The sequence below is a fragment of the Eutrema salsugineum genome, unplaced genomic scaffold (assembly GCF_000478725.1).
Source record: "Eutrema salsugineum unplaced genomic scaffold, Eutsalg1_0 scaffold_8, whole genome shotgun sequence".
In the NCBI taxonomy this organism is placed as follows: Eukaryota; Viridiplantae; Streptophyta; class Magnoliopsida; order Brassicales; family Brassicaceae; genus Eutrema; species Eutrema salsugineum.
The window spans coordinates 12,311,520-12,331,865 of NW_006256414.1; the positions used below are offsets into that span (position 1 = coordinate 12,311,520).

A 20,346-nucleotide genomic window follows, 5' to 3' on the forward strand; every position below is an offset into this window, starting at 1 on the left:
AGTTGTATATGTGTGTGCTGAACCTAGAATTAGAGATTGATTGGTAATTAAAACAAACATGAATGATTCTTTGAGAACTGGTGTATGTATTGTTGATTGGTGTTAGTTTAGGCGAGTTAGAGCGCATGTTTGATCCCGGCCTATGGACGGATTGCTAGCTGGTCTTCATGGAGGAAGTTTTGCGAAGTGGGACCATGGCTGGACTATACACAGAGGAAGTCTGGCCAGTACAGGGGCTGACGGACTTGTGAGATTTGTGGATGACGAGTCACCAGATTTAAACAGTGTGACGTTCTCGTGAGTGGGAATTTGTGTGTTAGGTTTCTGTGTACTTGTGAAATAGTTATGATTGTTCTTTGTCTAATCTTAGGTTAAGTAGACATATATGTGGTTATGTTTAATTCTTCGTATAGATCAAGTAGACAGGTATGATCGTCCTCACTGAGTAACTTGTTACTCATCCCTCTCTCTTTCTTTTCAGGTGAGACCGAAGAGTAGTGCTTGTGGCGAATGATGCGGTGTTGGTTCCGGGGACCATAGCGCATTTTATTTAATTATTTTCAGTAAGGATTTCATTATATTTTCTTTAGTTTTTATTTAAATATCGAAGATTTGATTTATTGTTAAGACGTTTCGAGTTCCCGGTTTACTTATTTTTAATAAAGGATTTCTGACAATAAATAGATATTTAATGAGTTTATTATTCTTTTAAAAGCCGTTAGATGAGTGTAAATCAAGTTAGGTTTAAATTGCAAGATTAGGGTGTCTCAATTTTGGTATCAGAGCCTAAGGTTAGCCAAACCGGTTCTGACCCGGGAGGTGTTTTGGGACTTGTTCGAATTTTGAATCGGTTTTTAAAAAAAAAATTCTGATTTTGGATTTTTCGCATTAATTTTTTTTTTATGATTTTGGATTTTTCGCATTAAAAGAAAAAAAATTGAATTTTGGATTTCAAAAAAAAAAAATCTACTTTTTCTTATGGGGGTTAGAGAATAGGGAAGCAACAACCATGACCCGAGTCAATCTTCATTGATTCTCTAGGTGAAAGATCTGATCCGAACGTGTCATTTTTCAGGAAATCAAGAACTCGTCGCAACGGAAATGGAAACCATAACCGAAATGCAACTGAACCGCAGGAAGAAGTACCCGTCATTAGACAGGAGAATGTTGCTGCAAATGGTCAACCAGCAGTTGTGGTGGTTCAACCAGCAGCTGTACGTGCGGCCGTGTTGCAGGGACTTCAGCAGATGCATGGACCATTGATGGGGCACATTCCAGCAGTCGGTGTTGCTCCGGGAGTGGTTCCAGGTGTGGCCGCAGGTCAGCCACCAGTGCACGGAAATGTTGGACAAGATATGCCACCTCCACCTCCGATGCAGGTGCCACCGCCAGTGCATGGATACCAACCACAGATCCCCACCTTCCATGAGATGCTGAAGCTTATTAGGGAGTTCAGCATGGAGACTTACAGTGGTGGGACTGATTTCGTGAGGGCTGACCGTTGGAGGAAGCTGTTGGAGCGTAACTTCGCGTCGATCAGGTGTCCTGACGGGTACAAGGTTGAGTTGGCAATTCAGTACTAATAACACCGTATTTTGACCACTTTTATGGATTGTTTTGAAATACTTTTTCTATGTTTTTATTGCTTTCAAGTACTATTATTATGTTTTTCCAGTATTTTTAATTCCAAGGCTCTTTTCAAGAAATTTAGGGAAAAGCTTAACAAAATGGATAGAAGACCAGATTTTCAGCTCAGAATCAAACCGTCAGAAGTTCACCCCCGATTGAAGGCCTTCTCACCGTCTGGTCCAGCTCAAATTTGGAGATCTCAAAGATGGAACTATCAGCTTTCCAGCACAATTTACAGCTTGGCAATCCAATGATTCAATCAAAAGTTACGCGAAGAGCAAGATGTCCCGGCAAGCATTTCCACCTGCATCCAATAGCCATTTCACCACGGCCTGAGGCTACCCGACCGCGGCCAAGCATCCATTCCCCGCGACCACGCACTTCCCAAATGCGGCCAGCCAACTCCGATTTAGAAGGCCCATTTGTGAAGCCCAAATCATTTTCTAAGCCTTAATTCCGGAACCCTAGACACCATAGAGCATTGGAGACTATAAATACTTATCATTTAGGTCGTTTTTACAGAGGGAAGAAGAGAGACGAAATACTTTAGAAGAAATTTACTTTAACCTTTTGTTTTTAGGTTTAGGGAGAGAGAGATCTATCTCTTGAACCCTTGTTCTTTCTTTTTCAATTTCGATTATTGCTATACTTTTTAATACTATGTTTTTGATTTCGTTCATCATGTCTGAGTAGTTTTGTTGTTGGGTCAAAGGGATTTTTGATGGGGATATATATGTTGGATGAGGATTCCATGAGCTATTGAAGCCGAATCTTAGAACTTTTTCTTCTGAATTTACTTTTAATGCATGATAATAGTGTCATGAACTATAATCTGATCCAGATGCTTGGTGACACGAAAGTGTTCATCCGGTGTCAGATCTAGTTTGGGAGATCAAAACAAACATAGGAGTGGAAATCTACCTATGGGCGATTTGTGAATGCTGACGAGTCTTAAACATAATGCATATTTTCTCTTCCAGGGCCAGTGTGGAAACCTACTGGTCAAGGTTGAGAGAGATAGTTGTCTATGATCACAACAGTGGCGTTTTCATACGTCTGTGACTCTATTTCGAAAAGTTTTAGCTAAGCTCTTATCAAATTTACTCTTTAGCAATGTTTTGAATCGTTCATATCCTGGAGAAAACTTCCCGGAAACCCATCGCCTCTTTTCTATTGATTTTCACAGATTTTATTTCAAGCTTTAGTTCATCATTTTCATTCTCTTAATCGATTTTTTTTATTTAAGTAATTAGGTTTAGCCGTTTTTTTCTCCTTTTTAGTCGATTTCATTAAGTTTAGTTATTAGGTCATTTTAATTCTCGTATTTTCTCGTTAAGATTAGTTTTTACGTTTTAAAGAGACCACCAAAACCCTTATAAAAATCACCTGGTTCTAGACTTCCTTACTTTATATTTCTTTCGAAGGCTTTTGCAAGAAAGATCCTCCTTCCCTGTGAATTCGATCCCTAAGTACTACAATTGATCAGATGTGCACTTGCGGGTATTGATTTCATTTAGGGTAAAACTTGACAACCCTAACGCAGACACACATTAAGTTTTTGGCCCGTTGTCGGGGAAGGCACGCGTTTTCTTTTCCACAAAACCCTTAGAAAGGTTGGTAAATCGACTCTAAAACCCTTTTTCTACATATTTCCATTTTTGGTTCTTTTATTTCATTTCCCGAAGCAATGAACCCTATAAATCCAAATCCCTACTACGAGGGAGGTTTTTACAACACTCTTAAAGTCACCGGACGCAGAGAAGAGCAATACATACGCGATCTCTACGATGAAGTTCGAAGCTCAGATCAAAACTACTGAGCATTCCTCGACGAGCCCTACGCGCCTCCAATGGTAAACCCTACATTTAGGAGTCGATTGACAGCTTGAAGCCGTCATCAAGTAGTTCATCAAAGCTCAAGAAGTTACTACAGCTGCTCTAAACGAAAGGATTGATGAAATATCAAAGCTTTTCAACTAGAAGATTGATAACCTTGCTTCCCAGGTTAAGTCGATAGAGGAACGAGCAACCAAAGACGCAGCCATGATCGCTAATAGGTTTGACAGCATGGAGGATGAACAAGCGAAGCACAACTATGAGCTCCACAACACTTAGAACAAGGTCATGGACCTAGATTTCGAACTCGATGATGTGGACAAGGCCCTCAACGAAGCTAAGAACGAGTCTTACGACTTCAAGGTCGAAGTTCCGAAGAACTTGATTCAACCATGGACAAAGTAGTATATGCTCTTGATGAAGTTGAAGAAAATTTTGAGGAGATCATAGAAGAACTTGAAGAGCAGATTCCAGCAGCCCAAACTAAATACTTGAGCCTAGAAAGGAAGCACAACAAGCCAGAAGACCCAGGAGATCATTCAGGAAGCAAAAGAGCAAGGAATTGCAGGCACTCAATTTGGAGGCACTCTCCCGCGGTCGCGTCACCTGTGATCGCGGCAAATAAGCGTTTTCTGGTGGCCGTTTCCCCGTGGTCACGTCTCCTGCAGCCAAGGCCAACTAAAAAACGTTCCAAAACAGTCATGTTCGGCCCATACAAGCAGTTGTTCGTCTGAAGCACCTTCTGAAGTATCTAGACCTCTCTTCCAACAACTAATTTGATCCATCAGCACTCGAGAATCTGAAGACGAAGACAAGCCATTACCCTGCAACATGGCCTTGTTTTGTGAAGATGAGTATGAAGAACAATACTCTGAAGATGAAGAGTATGGATTGTTTGTAAAGGATCCAGACGCAGGATATTCCTCAGAAGAAAGTACGGGGTAAATTCAATGGATCACTAACAACATCAGTAGAGAGAAGCTGATAGTGTTTAACAATCTGGTCAAGACATTCCCTACTCACCTCAGCTTTGATGATATTTGGAAATTTGGTTGCCTACAAGTCTTTTTCAGGTATTGTAAGGAGTCTAAAGAAGACATCCATAAGTACTTTATGCGAGCCTGATACCTAATATCACCAGAAGCAGCTGTCTATGCAATTCATCTTCAAAAGCCTGAAGAATGAAGCTACTACACCAACAAAATCAACAAACAAAAGCTTGATGAGTTCAATCATGTAGTTCGAAATTTGCCTGAAGGAATCACCTTTACCAGAGCTTGCAAAGACTTCATGATAGGCCATTACTTCTGTGAGAGCAAGGAATCAATCCCTGAAATAGAAGACTTGTTCAATCATGCCAGAAGAGGTAAACCTGTTCGAACACTTCACAAAATCGAAGGTGCAGGTCAGTTTCTCATCTCTTGTTCTATTAGATGTGAAATGTTTAAAGATATACTTTGTGATTCTGGAGCTTGTCTTAACATGATGTCCAAGGCAATTGCTTTGAGACTTGGTATGAAGCACCTGCACAGGACTAAAGAGAAGATTAGTCTAGCTGATGATTCCAATGAAACACCTAAAGGAATAGCCCACGACATTCCTTTGAGAATAGGAGATTACATTATGCTTGTCGACTTCTACATTGTCGAAACAAGAGACGCAGCATATCCAGTGATTCCGGAGCTATAATGGACTGTCCAAACCGGAGGATTTCATTTGCTAATGTCGACAAAGATGTCTTCACAGAATCTGTTCCATACAACAACAAGGCAGGAAAACGTTCTGCAACAGAAGAGTTTGAAGAACAACTTTGGAGTGATGAGGAACCTGCTAGGCAAAGCAAGGAGATTTCAAAAAAGACTTGTCTTAGGACAAACTCTTCTTCATTGGATTAAGCAACGTCCTACACCAAAGTCGAGCTAAATGACTTAAAACATAAGCGCTTAATGGGAGGCAAGCCATTTAGGTATTGTTTTCTTTAGGATTTTTCTTTATTTTTCTATTGATATTTTTATTTTTCTTAGTTTCAGGCGTTTCTTATAAATAAAAAAAAAGCTAAAAAAATCAAAAAACCAAAAAAACCAAAAAGAAGGATGGTCCATGACTGCTCGGCCCAGCAGGAACCAAAGAGAAGCAAGAACAGGCCGCAGTTAAGCCCTTGCGGTCGTGAGAGCTTGGACCGCGTCAAACACCACTTCGACCGTGGCCGAGCACCAGTTTACCGCGGTCGTATGACTCCTGACCGCGGTAAATGGTCTTTTAGATGATACCCGACCCCAAACTACCCACTTCACCTCATTACACCTCACCAAGCCCCACTCCACCTCATTCATCACTTCCCACCACCATCCATCACCACCTATCACCTTCCCAAATCTTTACGAATGAATCCGGTCCATCTCCACCAGCATCCTAGATCCAGGTAAGTTTTCTTTGGCCTTACAAATTCGATTTTCTATGCATTCTTCTCATCCAGTCTCGACTTGTTCCACACTGAGAACAGTGTGATGTAAGTCTGGGAGAGGATTTCATCCCTTTCTAACCACTTTTCTTTCATGAGTCTTGCATTATCTACACTTTTTGCTTTTTCCTTAAAGTTTTTCAAAATCGATTTTCAAAACAAAATGCGTTTTAAAGGGAATGGTGAACATGAATCAATGATAGTTGACTGTGTGCTTTTAGACTGTTCCTAGTGACATGCTCATTCATGATTTAGGACTAGACTAGGCAGTAGCTAAGCACATTTGAAACAAAGTACCCTAAGGAATTTGAATGATTTTGATTTAGATGAAGGAATACACTAGCTCTGTTTTATTTGGACTTAACTTGGACTTAATTCTCTCATTAAAGCATTAGACTAGGGAAACGAATCATACATTCAGGACTCCTTTACCCTTTTACCGCTCTCTATTGATCTTGAATGGCTAGTTCATCTTTAGCTAGTTCCCCACCTTAACCAAGCCTCTTTCAAACCACATGCACTCTTGTTTTCTATTATCTTATATGCAGATATGTGCAAAAACGTACGAGAGAAAGAGGAACGACGCAGTTTTCAGTCACCAAAGACAGAGACCTGCGATTTTGTCGGAAAAATTTCCGGAAGGATTCAACACAAGAGGAAGCTCAGTTTGCCTTGTAAAAATCACATATTTTGGTACAATCTCTTCCTCTAGTCTCTATCTCTTTTAAAAGGCATTTCCCTTTTCCACAAAAAACAAAAAAATCTGAAAATAAGAATTAAAAGGAAATAAAAGCCTTAGAGAGTCTAGAGAGGTCGAATTTTAAGTCCCAAGGCAAATAGAGTTCAATTTTATGGAGTTTTGGAGATTATTTTCTGATTCCCGGAAAGAATCTAAGTCTGGAGGAATAGCTGTTCACAACAAAGGAGGAAGGATTATGCAACAACATTGGGCAAGAAGAAGTGACTGAAAATTGCGGTCATCAACAGGTCCTTATCTCTCTTACGGTTTTGCATATTATCTTGCATCCTCCAGAGTCATCAGCTTACCCGAAACACTTTAACTCCACCACTTAAACAGCCGTTTAATGCCAAACGCCGTCCACCCTGGATGATGTCTTTAATGAGAATTCACTGCTGCACTTAATGAATATAGAGAGCTAGTTGACTGGAATCAAGATTTAGATTATTTAAGTTTTGCATGACGGAAAAAGTGGACTAGTATCTTTTGTGTCTTGGTGAGAATTTTCTAGACTAAATTGTGGATTGAGGCACGATCTTTGGTCCTCGTTTAGGAGTTCATGTCTCTGAGATTTGTGCATTCCCTATTTTTGTTTTCACTTAACCAGTTTAGGCTTTTGCTTTGTTTGGGGACAAACAAAGGTTTATGTCTGGGGGAGTTGATAACACCGTATTTTGACCACTTTTATGGATCGTTTTGAAATACTTTTTCTATGTTTTTTAATTGCTTTCAAGTACTTTTATTACATTTTTCTAGTATTTGTAGTTCCAAGGCTCTTTTCAGGAATTTTAGGGAAACGCTTAACAAAATGAATAGAAGACTAGATTTTCAGCTCAGAGTCAAACCATCAGAAGTTCACCCCCAAATTGAAGGCATTCTCATCGTCTGATCGAGCTCAGATTTGAAGATCTAAAAGATGGAACTATTAGCTTTCCAGCACACTTTACAGCTTGGCAATCCAACGGTTCAATCATAAGTTACGCGAAGACCAAGATGTTCCGTAAACCAGCCGGCAATCATTTCCACCTGCGGCCAACAGCCATTTAACCACGGTCAGAGGCTACGCGACTGCGGCCAAGCATCCATTCCCTGCGGCCACGCACTTCCCGAACATGGCTAGCCAACTCCAAGTTAGAAGGCCCATTTCTAAAGCCCAAATCATTTTCTAAGCCTGAATTCTGGAACCCTATACACCATGTAGCATTGGAGACTATAAATACTTATCATTTAGGTCGTTTTTATAGAGAGAAGAAGAGAGACAAAATAACTTAGGAGAAATTTACTTTAAGCTTTTGTTATTAGGTTTAGGGAGAGAAAAATTTATCTCTTGAACCCTTGTTCTTTCTTTTTCAATTTTGAGTATTGCTCTACTTTTTAATACTATGTTTTTGATTTCGTTCATCATGTTTGAGTAGTTTTATTGTTGGGTCAAAGGGATTTTCGATGGGGATAATATATTCATAAATTGCATCATTTAGTGTACATATTTGAGTCCAAATCATGGCTCATTTGCATACATTTTAGGTCTTTAGACATTGTCTTAGGACTTAGGAGATTGCATTAGGTCTAAGAGAGTTTTGCATGGTTTGGAGTGTTAAACATGTGCTTATGGGGCCTATTTGAAGTGGAGAATGCGAACCAGATGAAGAAATAGAGTTGAAATGATCAAAAATGGTGAAAAGGGCATTATGGAGCTTCTCGGCAAAAAGGCTGTACTGCTGGTCGGAGATTCTTGGCTAAAATACATACTGCGGGTAGGATTCTCGGCCAAAACACGTACTGGTCGTTAAGCTTCTCGGCCAAAACTCTCGGGTGCAGATACATCTTAGAAATCCCGTTACCGGAAGATCTTGCCGGCCGATTTAGCTTCCGGGGTCTTCATCAAAGATCAATATAATTGAGTCTTGTTTCAAGAACAGTTTGAATCAAGGCATTTGGAGCACTAAGCCGAAGGATATGGCCACCGGCAGATAAACATGTCTTGCAGTCATTCCGGAGAAACCCGATATGCCTCAAACGTCTTTACTGGGAAGCCTTACCTTCCGATTTGGTTTACGGGGTCTTCATAGAAGTTTGAGAGAACTGAGTCTAGTTTCCTGACCGCTTGGAATCATGAGATATGGAGTCGTGAGCTAGGAGATATTGCAACCGGAAGGAAGACATGTCTAGAAGCTGATTTGGACCCGTGCAATGCACGTCAAAGATCCACCCTCCAGAAACCCTTCTATTCCTCTGAAGAACTTGCAATCTTTATCAACATTCTAGATAATTGAGATGCCTTTCCACTGGAGTTTGAACCAAGCCATTTGGACCAGTATTCCAGGAGTTATGATGCATCAAACGCAGAGTGGTCCGAGAAAATGAGAAATGATGCTACTTGGGTGTGCGACTTGATTAACTCGCACCCATGAATGTTCATGCTCTGGAAACAAGTTGCGACTTTAGAGATGAGGGTAAGGAGACTCCGAGCAAGGTAGAGACTTCCAGAATCAAATTTGACTAAGTCCACAAAGCTGTGTGTGATAGGCTTGCGAGTTGGACATGAAATGGAAGCATCTAGCACATGTGTTCGCAATTTAGACCGACTTGGGCGTGCGACCTGAGCAGGGACGTGACCATCTCGCACATATACAGTCTGGAGTGTGCAACCTGGACTTGCGAGTGGGGATGGAGCTGAACTGAGCCGCACAAGAACATGCAAGATGAAGTGCTAGATAGATGTGCGGCAGAGAAAGGAGTTGACATCTAGGAGTCTTGAGCACCTTTTGGTGCGAGATGGGTGTGCGGGTCAGCCATGGACGTGACCATCTCACACACCAGCCACCAGACCCAACTGAGCCGGGTCAGTACCCAGTTTGTCCTGCGCTGACCCGGTCCAAGACCCTTAGTGTAAATAGTTTTTTGGGAGAAAAACCCTAATCTTCTTTTTCTTTTCCCCTTTGAGTCCAAAACGAGTTTGTTAAGAGATATCTAGCGGGTTGAATCAAACTAAAGCTGGTTCTTACCATTTCATCTTCTTATCTTTGCTCCTAATCATGTTTAACATCATCTCTTGCAAAAGATTAGGTGTGTCAAGCATGATTAGTGAGTAGTCTTCTTTTAAGCTTCTAGGTGTGTAGATTAGGGTGCTTAATGTTTGATTTATGATGTTTTGGTTCTAGATTCTCATTTCCTTTCCTTAGTTAGCTGCTCTTAATGCTAGATCTCTCATTATAAGCTTCAACTAGAACTTAGGCATTTCTCCACCCACAAGGTGTTTGATGAAATGCCTGAATGAGCTAAGCTAAGGGTTTATGTTAATGGAACCACATGAGAATCTTTGTTTGATGCATAATTGACATATTAGAACTGTCTCTTAATGCTTATTAATTCATATTTCACAAATGGGAATTTGGTTTGAAAGTGGATTAGTATAGAGATTAATGCCTTCATGAGATGATTAGTCGAGTTTAGAGTTCTAAGTTAATTGGAATTGAGATCATGTGATTGCTTGCTATGTCTTTCTGTGTAAGATTCAGTCTATCTTAGCTCTTATTGTGATGCACAAAGAGGCTGTCTGGTCATTTTAGACTTGGAACCTTATGCTTGTTGATTGCTTATTCATTTATCGGGCTATTGTTGCTCTTCAGAAGCTGGCTCACCATGTTCTTCAACTCGGTTATCTCCTTGTTGTCTGTTCCGGCTTGCTTCATCGATCGATCGTATTCAGGACAGTCATTGCTATTGGCTTGAGCCAAATTTTCGATGAGGGCTCTTCCTTGGGTTATCGTCTTTTGCCCAAAATCTCCATTCCTAGCTGTATCAAGGGAAAGTTTGTATTTTGGTTGCAAACCTCGGTAAAATGTGCTCAGCAGGCTTGATCCATGAAATCCATGATGAGGGCAATCACGTTCATACTCCTTAAAACGTTCCCAAGCTTCATAGAAAGATTCAGTTGGCCCTTGTTGAAAGGTTGAGATCTTCGTTCTCAAATTGTTCGACCTTGACTTAGTGTAGAAGTGGATCAAGAAAGCAGTTCTACATTCTTCCCAATTAGTAATCGATCCTGCAGGCAAAGACTTCAACCAACGGTGAGCTTTATCTGCTAATGAAAAAGGGAACAACTTACACTTTAAATAGTCAGGTGGAACTTGGTTTGTTCTCATCATGCTGCAAATTTCTTCAAAAAGCACGATATGGTCCATTGGGTGCTCAGAAGGAACTCCATGGAACTGGTTTTGCTTCACCAATGAGATGATTTGAGGCTTGACTTCAAACTCATTCCGGTTTGGAAATGGTACTTGAATCGCAGATCGATTCTGAAAATTTTGAGTAGGTGCATCAAAGTCAGCTATGCGATGGTTCCTGGCTCGTCTTCGTTGTTGATTTGCTGGCAGAATGGGGCGGTGCACGCGTTCATTCGGCTGCATTGCTGGGTGGTCACCATCGGCTACATTGATGGGTGGATCAAGGTCTTCACGTCGTTCTCTCTCTCGGTTCTGGTGGTTTCTTGGAAGAACCTCATCCTCCTCTCCATCTTGTCGAGCATGATTACCTTCTATGTGATCATTCTCTTCGTTTTCTCCATGTTCGGACCCTTCTTGGTCCATATTTAAATTTCGATTAATAGGATCTCCAGGCTGGTCGTCGTTGGCCATTCCTTGCGTTCGTCTAAGTCTTCGAAGTTCTCTTTCGTGTCTGTCTATCTCGTCTAGAATTGGAATGTCTCCTGCAGGTCTACGCCTGGTATTCATGCAATTCAGAGAAAGATAAAAGAAGGGAAAGATAGTTCAGAAAAACTTTAAGAAAGAACTAGAGATCAAGTGTCTAGAACAGAAGTTAAAACAAGAAAAATAGCAAAAGGCAGCGAAACAAATCCCCGGCAACGGCGCCAAAAACTTGATGCGTGCTCGCTACGTGAGGGAACAAGTTTTACCCTTAACAAAACAAATGAAAGCCGCAAGTGCACAGCTAATCAGTTGTAGTATTTAGGGATCGAATCCACAGAGATTTGTGTGCCTGGTATTCTTCTACGGTTTTTAACTTTATGTCTAGACTAAATTGGTTTTAAAGGTTGATTGTTTTTCTTGCGAATTAAACTAAAACAAAAGAAAGCAAATAAATCTATCCTAAAAAGCAAGTAAAGAAAATCGAATGAAATGCAAATGGAATAAGTAAAATATCGAACTAAACGAAAATAAGGCAAGTAAAATATCGCATGAAAGGTAAATAAAGCAAGTAAATAACGAACTAAGGAAATTGAAATGCAGGTCTCAGAAAGCAAGTAAAAATCGATGGAATTGTAAACTATGGCTAAAAACGCTGAGCTTTTGGGAACTCTAAGGGATCATAATCAGTTTTAACACTAAGGTAGATAGATTGGGATTGATGGATAACAATATATGGGTTCTAGAGCTAGAGTACGGCGGTATGACTACGACACTGTCGTGATCATAACCAACTGTTTCTCGCAACCCTGACCAGCAGGTTTCCTCTCTGGCCCTGGAAGGGAGAGAACGCAAGAGCTGCACAAGACTCGTCAATACTCACGATCTCGCCGCAGGTAGGTTTCCACTCCTACGGAAAAATCGCCTGTTTCATTCTAGGGCTGATACTTAATGAAAACTTTCGCAACACTAACTATCTAGATCAGATATTAGGTGATCCATCAAGCATGCATGCAATAAGAATAAGAATAAACAGAGAACAGGTCGAAATCCCAGATCTATAAACCTAGATGTCTTAATCGATTATGAGAGCCCCTTTCGGGAACCCTAAGCCCAACTCCGGATCTACTCAGATATGGCTGAGTTCGACATCATCATTGGTTTTAATAAAAGTAATGAAAAACAGTAAAGAAAAGAGATAAAGAAAGCTTCTCTATTGAAGAACTCAGACTTGAACAATCTTCTACAAAAATCTCATAAAAACGGCTAAAGGAAAAGGGTTTCTGTAAAGTATGAATGGCTCTCTCTAAAAACGACCTAAATGACATGTATTTATAGTCTCCAATACTCCATGGTCTCTAGGGTTCCGGAATTGAGGCTGGGAATGACTTTGGGCTTCAGATAAGTGGGCTTTAAGTCGGAGCTTGAATGCCGCGGTCGGGAGTGTTGTGACCGCGTCAATTGGCTTATTGGCCGCGGTCGGGAAGCTTCTGACCGCAGCAAATAGCTTGTTGGCCACGGTCGCGTGAGCTGCTGGTCGACTTCGAGTGGCTCCGGGGCTAATGAAATATCTTGAGATCCAACCGTTGGAATGTCTCCAAACCAAGTGCAATTGAAAGCTGGTTGATTCTTCTATAAGTTGTCCAATTTTGAGGGTGATCAGACGGTGAGAAGGTCTTTGTCTCTCCATGAGAGTTCTGACGCTCTGCATTTATCCAAAAGAGTCTTTTTGTTCCATTTTGTGCCTCTTTATCCCAAATTACCTGAAAAGTCTTTTAAAATCCGGAAACATCGAAATCCTTTGAAAATGGAGTAAAAACACCTGTAAAAGATATTAAAATGATCCATAAAAATGGTCAAAATCCGGTGTTATTAGCTTATGGAGCTTTGTGGTGTAAACCCAGTCCTTGAGGTGTAAAAGATGTTTCATTAGAATTGCTGCCATAGAAAGCTTTACCTCATCCCCTGTAAATGGTGCACCACTCTGATTCATCCCCGTTTGCACAATCCTCAACTCTTCCTCAAACATGGAACCAAACTCTTTCTTTCCAAAGAATGTATGAGCTACAACCTTGTGAGCCATTCTTATCGCTGGGTTCCTCAAATTTGAAGCTTTGCTTATCCCAGCAAGATAACCTCCATTTGCTGAGAGTTTCCAAAGCTCCTCTACCTTCTTCCTTAGTGACAGAAGCTTCACCAATATCAGACCTATTCTCAGTGGCAAAACCAAAGACTTCACTTATCTCAGCAAAAGTCATCTCATGTCTTTCCATCCCAATCTTTAAGTCTATGGAACAATGCCCTTCATCTTTATGGTAAGTGACAAGCAGTGAAGCAAGGGATTGGGCAGTTGAGTCACTGTAAGCATGGTGAGGCATGTCCATCAGGTTCCCAAGACCAGCTACTTGGAGAATGGTCTTCACATCTTGCAAAATCCTAAGCTTCTCAAGGAGAACACAATCAGGAAACCAAGTTGGTTCCATCTCCATCTCCCTCAGCTTGTTCAAGTAATCACAAAAGATGGTTCTTTGTTTTTCATATGCCTCTTGTTTTCTGTCTTTTTTCTTTTTCCAGCAGCTGTCTGGACAGCTCTTTCACCATCGCCACCTGCTTCATTCCTTTCAGGTCTTTTTCCTTTGGACTTGGAGGTTGAAGCTTCATCCTTTCTAACAACAATTTGCTTGCCTTTCGTAGCAGTTTTCTTTGCTTTGTCTGGTTCAGAAGATCCTCTGATCTTCGCCATTGTTCCAGATATAGATGAAGATAAACAGCCTGGAGGATAATTGGAAATGCTGTGACATCGATTAGAGTAAAACAGAGAAGTCTAAATCGCCCACTGAGTATAGAGTCTATAGTTTGAGTCGAACACCCTTAAGATATTCTCTTAGCAACTCCTTTGCATTGCATTTTATTTCCAGTAAATATTAGATTATATTTAGTTTAGAATTCTTAACCAAAAACTCCAAACCCCCATGAGTTTATGACTTTGCTTAGTCTCCCAGTTTGGTGTTTCTTGCAGATTAGACATCTTCTCTGTGGATCGACACCCTAAGTTCTACAACGTACATCTGTGCACTTACATACACTAGGGTTTTATAAATTTAAAACTTCATGAGCAACGGGGTTGTAAAAAATGACAACCCTAGGCCCACGCAATCAAGTTTTTGGCGCCGTTGCCGGGGAAGATTTTAGTCGCTAGAGGTCTAAACTCAGGCGGTTGAAGCCGCATAAGACTATATATATGTCAAGTTTCTTCCAAAATACCATAGGAAGTAAACCAAATTCATAAAAACCATAACTTTTTATTTTCCTACTTATTCTTTCTTCTGCTTGCCCTAGTTTCAGAATCTTTGAAGCATGGATCAACAAAGAAGGAACCCTAATCCCGAGCAAAGTTTTTTCATCCTGTGTGAAGCTCCCTTCGCATGTGAATCACCATTCGGACGTGATTCCAACTACCTGGATTGGAACCCTCATCCGAAGCACCACCATGGAGACTCGCGAGCTCCGCATGTAACAACCCGTTCAAGAGATCAAGACACGATCAATGAAAAAGCTTAGAAAAGCAAGGAAGCAGCTAAGATTAATGGTCAAGAGCTTTAAGTTTTAGAAATAGAAGTTAAGTTTTTGTATAAGGAAGTCTAGTTTTTAGTCGCGCGGGTGGATCGGTGGGTCGTTTTGGTTCGATTGGAAGGTCGGAAATGGATTGGTCAGGAAAAGCTGCTCGATGACTCAGCAGCTTGACTTAGCAGCTTGATTCAGCAGCCTGCTTGCCTGCTTGAGCAGCTTAGACACACGCCAGGCACGTGCCGGAAAACGCTCTACACACGCTGGGACACGCTTTCCATGCGCTGGGACACGCTCTCCACTCGCCGGCACAAGCCAAGCACGAAACAGCAGCTTCGTGTCCTGCTTCACTTGCTTACGCCTTCACACGCAAGCACGACGCAGCTGCTCGGGAATCTTTTCAGCAAGCACGACACAGCTGCTTGGAAATCTTTTTAGATTCTCCATCTTTTCCCTATAAATAGAAGCTTTAGGATTTAGTTTTCAGTATAGAAAAGAGCAATGTACTTTGGTGAGAATTTTCTGGACTTGATCTGATTGATTCATTGTCCATAATAAAGGTCTAGTAGGTATGGTTACTGATACTTATGAGTTCACTCTCTTTTCAGTTGATGATATTTTTCCTGATTGGATCTTGTTTTGTTTGAGGACAAACAAAGTCTAAGTCTGGAGAAGTTGATAACACTGTATTTGTACCCATATTCACTATTGATTTCAAATGGTTTTGCAAAGGTTTTAACCACTTTAAGGAACTTTTATTATGATTTCTCTATATTTGTAGTTTCAAGGCTCTTTTAAGAAAACTTAGGGGAAAAGATGGCAAAATGGAAGAAATCCACATTTTTATCTCAGAGTCAGACCATTAGAAGTTCAGCCTCAAATGAAGACTTTCTTAGAGTCAAATTTTTAGACATTCAAGAGGAGACAATCAGCTTTCCATAGCACTTTACATCATGAAGATCCAACGGTGTAATCAAAAGATACATGGAGAACAAGTTGACTAAATTCACCAGTCCCGGAAAACTCTCACCCGCGGCTAACAAGAGTTTTACCTGCCCCGGAAGACTTTCACCCCTAGTGGACCATATCCGAGCCACAAGTCCCATTATCAAAGCCCATTTCGCAATTCCTCTTCAGAGAAGCCCTAAATGAGACCTGGAAGACCTTATGACCTATAAATACATTTCTTCGCAGTCCTAAACGGGTGTGTACTTCTGTAATGAGATTTTGAGCCACCAAACCCTGTTTTTCTAGTGTTAGGCGTGGAGAAGGGGATTCTTCCCTGGATCCATTGTTCTTTCTCCTTTTATCTAATTAAATTTTCTGTTTCATCTTTTGCATTTATTCATATCTTTTATCATTCCTTGCATTATGTAGATCTGTCTCAAAGAGTCAAGTTGTTAAAGAGTCATCGATAGGCATATATGTTCGATTCGGATTTTTAAGTTTCTAAGCCATATTCTGGATCTCATGTCTTCTAAGTTGTTCATATTGCATGATAGCAGATTCATGACCTATTCTCTGAGCCTAGGATCGATTAGAGCCACGAGAGTGCTGTATCAGATCATCCATACCTAGCTTCAGAAAAACATAGTCGCTACAGAAGTCGAGAGCTACCTGTACAGAAGATGTGAGCAAACGAATTCAATAGTTAATGCATGATCTTATTTCTGGCATGAGAACGAGAGTTAGTTGTCAGATTTGAGTGATTAGTTGATTAAGATGGCGAGAGTTGGTTAGTCATACACATGTCTATTCCAGTTCCATGCAGATCCCAGAAATAGATTAAGATAAATCGCTCGGAGCCTAATTGGAAATGCTTTAACATCAATTTAGAGTAAACTGGAGAAGTCTAAATCGCCCACTATAAGTCTAGAGTCTATAGTTTGAGTCGAACACACTTGAGATATTCTTTTAGCAACTCATTTGCATTGCGTTTTATTTCCAGTAAATATTAGATTAGGTTAAGTTTAGGATTCTGAACCAAAAACCCAAAACCTCCATGAGTTTATGATTTTGCTTACTCTCCCAGTTTGATGTTTCTTGTAGATTAGACATCTTCCCTATGGATCGACACCCTAAGTCCAACGGGCTTGTAAAAAAACTTCTGGACCAAAGGGCTTGTAGAAAACGACAACCCTAGGCCCACACAATCAGCTGGGACACAAGATCTTAGAGGTTGGCATTGAAGTGGATAAGGCAAAAGTTGAGGTTATGGTGAATCTTCAAGCTCTAAATTCAGTCAACAAGGTGATGGGCCTCAGGGTTGCTCGTCTTTTGCAAGCCCGTTGGCCAGAAGTTTTAAATTTATAAAACCCTAATGTCTTAAAGTGCACAGATCTACGTTGTAGGACTTAGGGTATCGATCCACAGGGAAGATGTCTAATCTGCAAGAAAACACCAAACTTGGAGAGTAAACGAAGTCATAAACTCAAGGGGGTTTGGGGTTTTTTGTTACGGGATCCTTAACTAAACCTAATCTAATATTTACGGGAAATAAAATGCAATGCAAATGAGTTGCTAAACGAATAATTGAAAGGTGTTCGACTCAAACTAAGGACTCTAGACTCATAATGGGAGATTTAGACTTCTCTGGTTTGCTCTAATCAATGTCAAAGCATTTCCAATTAGCTTCTGGGCGATTCACCCTTATCTATTTCTGGGATCTGCATGGAACTGGAATAGACATGTGTACGATTAACCAAGTCTTGTCATCTTAACCAACTAATCACTTAAATCTGACAATTAACTCTCACTCTCATGCCTAGAATAAGATCATGCATTCATTGCTGAATTCGTTTGCTCATATCTTCTCTACAGGTAGCTCTCGATTCCTGTAGCGACTATGTTCTTCTGAAGCTAGGCAAGGATGATCTGATACAGCACTCTCGTGGCTCTGATCGATCCTAGGCTCATAGAATAGGTCATGAATCTACTCTCATGCAATAAGAACAACTTAGAAGAGATGAAATCCCGAATATGGTTTAGAAAGTCAGAAATCCTAATCGAACATATATCTTTCGAAAACTCTTTAGAAACTTGACTCTCTGGGACAGATCACATGATGCAAGGAATTATAAAAGTCATGAACGAATGCAAAAGATGAAACAGAAAAGTTAATTAGATAAAAAGGATAAAGAACAATGGATCCAGGGAAAAATTCCCTTCTCCATCGCCTAACCCTAGAAAACAGAAAAAAGACGAAAAGTTTTAAATAAAAATGCAGAATGCAAGGGCTCATGCAAGAAAAGGTGGTTAGTAAAGTATGGAATCCTCCCCCACACTTAAATCACACTGCCCCCAATGTGAAATACTACAGGCAAAAATGAGAAATAGAGCATGTGAAAATTTAAAAGATGAAGGAAAATAAAACTTACCTGGTGTTGGTGATGGATTTTGAGGTGGTTATGGAGGTGGTAGGATGTGGAATGATGGATGGTTGGTGATGTGGACTGGTGCTTGATCAAATTGGGACTGATTTGAATCAAGATAGAGGTGGAAGTGGCCAAGGGTGGCCAAATTGTGCTTTGCCGTGGGCTAGGCTGTCGGGGCCGCGGCAAAACGCCTCTTGGCAGCGGCTGAACATCCTTTGGCCGCGGTAAAACTCTTTCTGGCCGCGGCTGAAGGCTCCTCGGCCGCGATCAGCTCCTTTTTCTTTTTTTTTTTGATGCATACAAAGGCCTGTATAGAAACAAAACTTCAATAGAAAAAGAAACTCAAACTAGATAAATAATTACCTAAATGAGTTGCCTCCCATCAATAGCTTTGGTTTATAGTCCTTAGCTAGAATTTTGCAAAGAAAAAGACTTAGTTCAAATAAGATCTTTTTCTAAGACAAGTCCTTTTTGGAATCCTCTTGTTCTCGCTCACAGGTTCTTCATCACTCCAGAGTTCTTCTGGTTCGAATGCTTGTGCTTTACGCTTTCCTCTTTTGCTCTTAAGTGGTGTAGCTTCATAGATGATGATGTTGTTGATATTTTCAAAAGAAACTCTCCGGTTGGGCCAATCCATGATGGCTCCAGAAGTTGCTTAGAAGGGCCATCCAAGGATAACTGGATATGAGTCATCTTTGGTGTTCACTATGTAGAGATCCACATGTGCTATGCTGTGACATCCTGATTTCCGGGATATGTAAAAAGTCTTATAAGAATTAATTTTGGCTACCTATGTTGATATCATCCTAGGTGAGGATCAGGCCCTAGACTACTCTCCAACGGTTGTGACCTCAATATTCGACGATGGGAGATATTGCGGAAAGAAGTGAATGATTATGAAGTTGTGAAATATGGTGTAACTTGGGGAAAAAGCCTTGATACTTCTAAGAGAGATGGAAGATATCTTAGACTATCAACAGATCTAGTGGTGCTTGCAATGAAATGATATAATCCGAATTCACTAATCAAGATGATGATCAAACGATTTTAGAGAGAGTTTTAGAATAAAAGGTTTGATAGATTAAAAAGAAGGACAAGAGCAATACATATACAGTCTCGAAACACTTGGGAAATAGTAAAGACAGCTAAGACAAGTTAAAGACTCAACGGCTAAGACTTAGACTAGTTTGAATTTGAAAATAGGCTCCTCTCTTCTTTGACCGAGTCTGTGAACAAATTGGGCTACGTTTCATCAAGAGGGCTTTTGTAATAGTGTTGTGAGCAAGCCTCATTAAAAAAATTGTTTGGAAAACCCAATTGAGACAAAACCAAACGAAGGGAAAAAGAGCACAAGTAATAATACCTCCCTTGATGAACTCCTAAGTGGCTTGTATCACAACCAGTGTAGCTGGATTAGGACACCTAAGATTGCCCTGATTCGTGTGTAATAACTAGTGAAAAACTTGTTTGAACTTCATTGCCCTTGATCTTGTCATTGAACGAATCAGAAGATGCAAGTGTTTATCTTCGTCTATACTTGCTTCCTCAGGTTTCAGCTGCTCTTGGTCTTAATTAGATTCTGGTTCAGGCTCTCCTTGTTCTCCATTATTCTCCTCCATTCCTAAGCTGGTCTTGATCATATCATCCTCTCCCACTTGAAAAGGATTTGTCCTCAAATCTGTATCTTCTGCAAGAAAAGGAACTAAGTCAAAAACATTGAAGCTCGAACTCACATAATACTTACCTTGAAGGCCTAGCTGGTAGGCATTATCATTGATCTTCTTGATGATCTTGAAGGGTCCATCAAGTCGCGGCATAAGCTTAGACTTTCTTTCATTTGGAAATCTGTCTTTTCTTAAATAAATCCACACCATGTCTCCTTCTTCAAAGACCATTTCCTTTCTGTTCTTGTTAGCATGTTTGGCATAGTACTTAGTCTTGTTCTCAATGTTGATACACACCTTCTCATGGATCCTTTTCACTAGTTCTGCCTTTTTCTTTCCATCTAAGCTAACTCTTTCTCTCAAAGTTAAAGGCATTAGATCCAAAGGTAAGGTGGGATTGAACCCGTAAACGCTTTCAAATGGGGAAAACT

General features: G+C 40.5%; 1 non-coding gene across 1 annotated transcript; it reads left to right on the top strand.

The window, feature by feature from the left end:
• Window positions 1–10,531: 10,531 nt before the first annotated feature.
• On the top strand, window positions 10,532–10,638 carry LOC112082275. The gene has a single exon (XR_002896933.1). It is a non-coding gene; the product is annotated as a small nucleolar RNA R71 (small nucleolar RNA).
• Window positions 10,639–20,346: the final 9,708 nt, after the last annotated feature.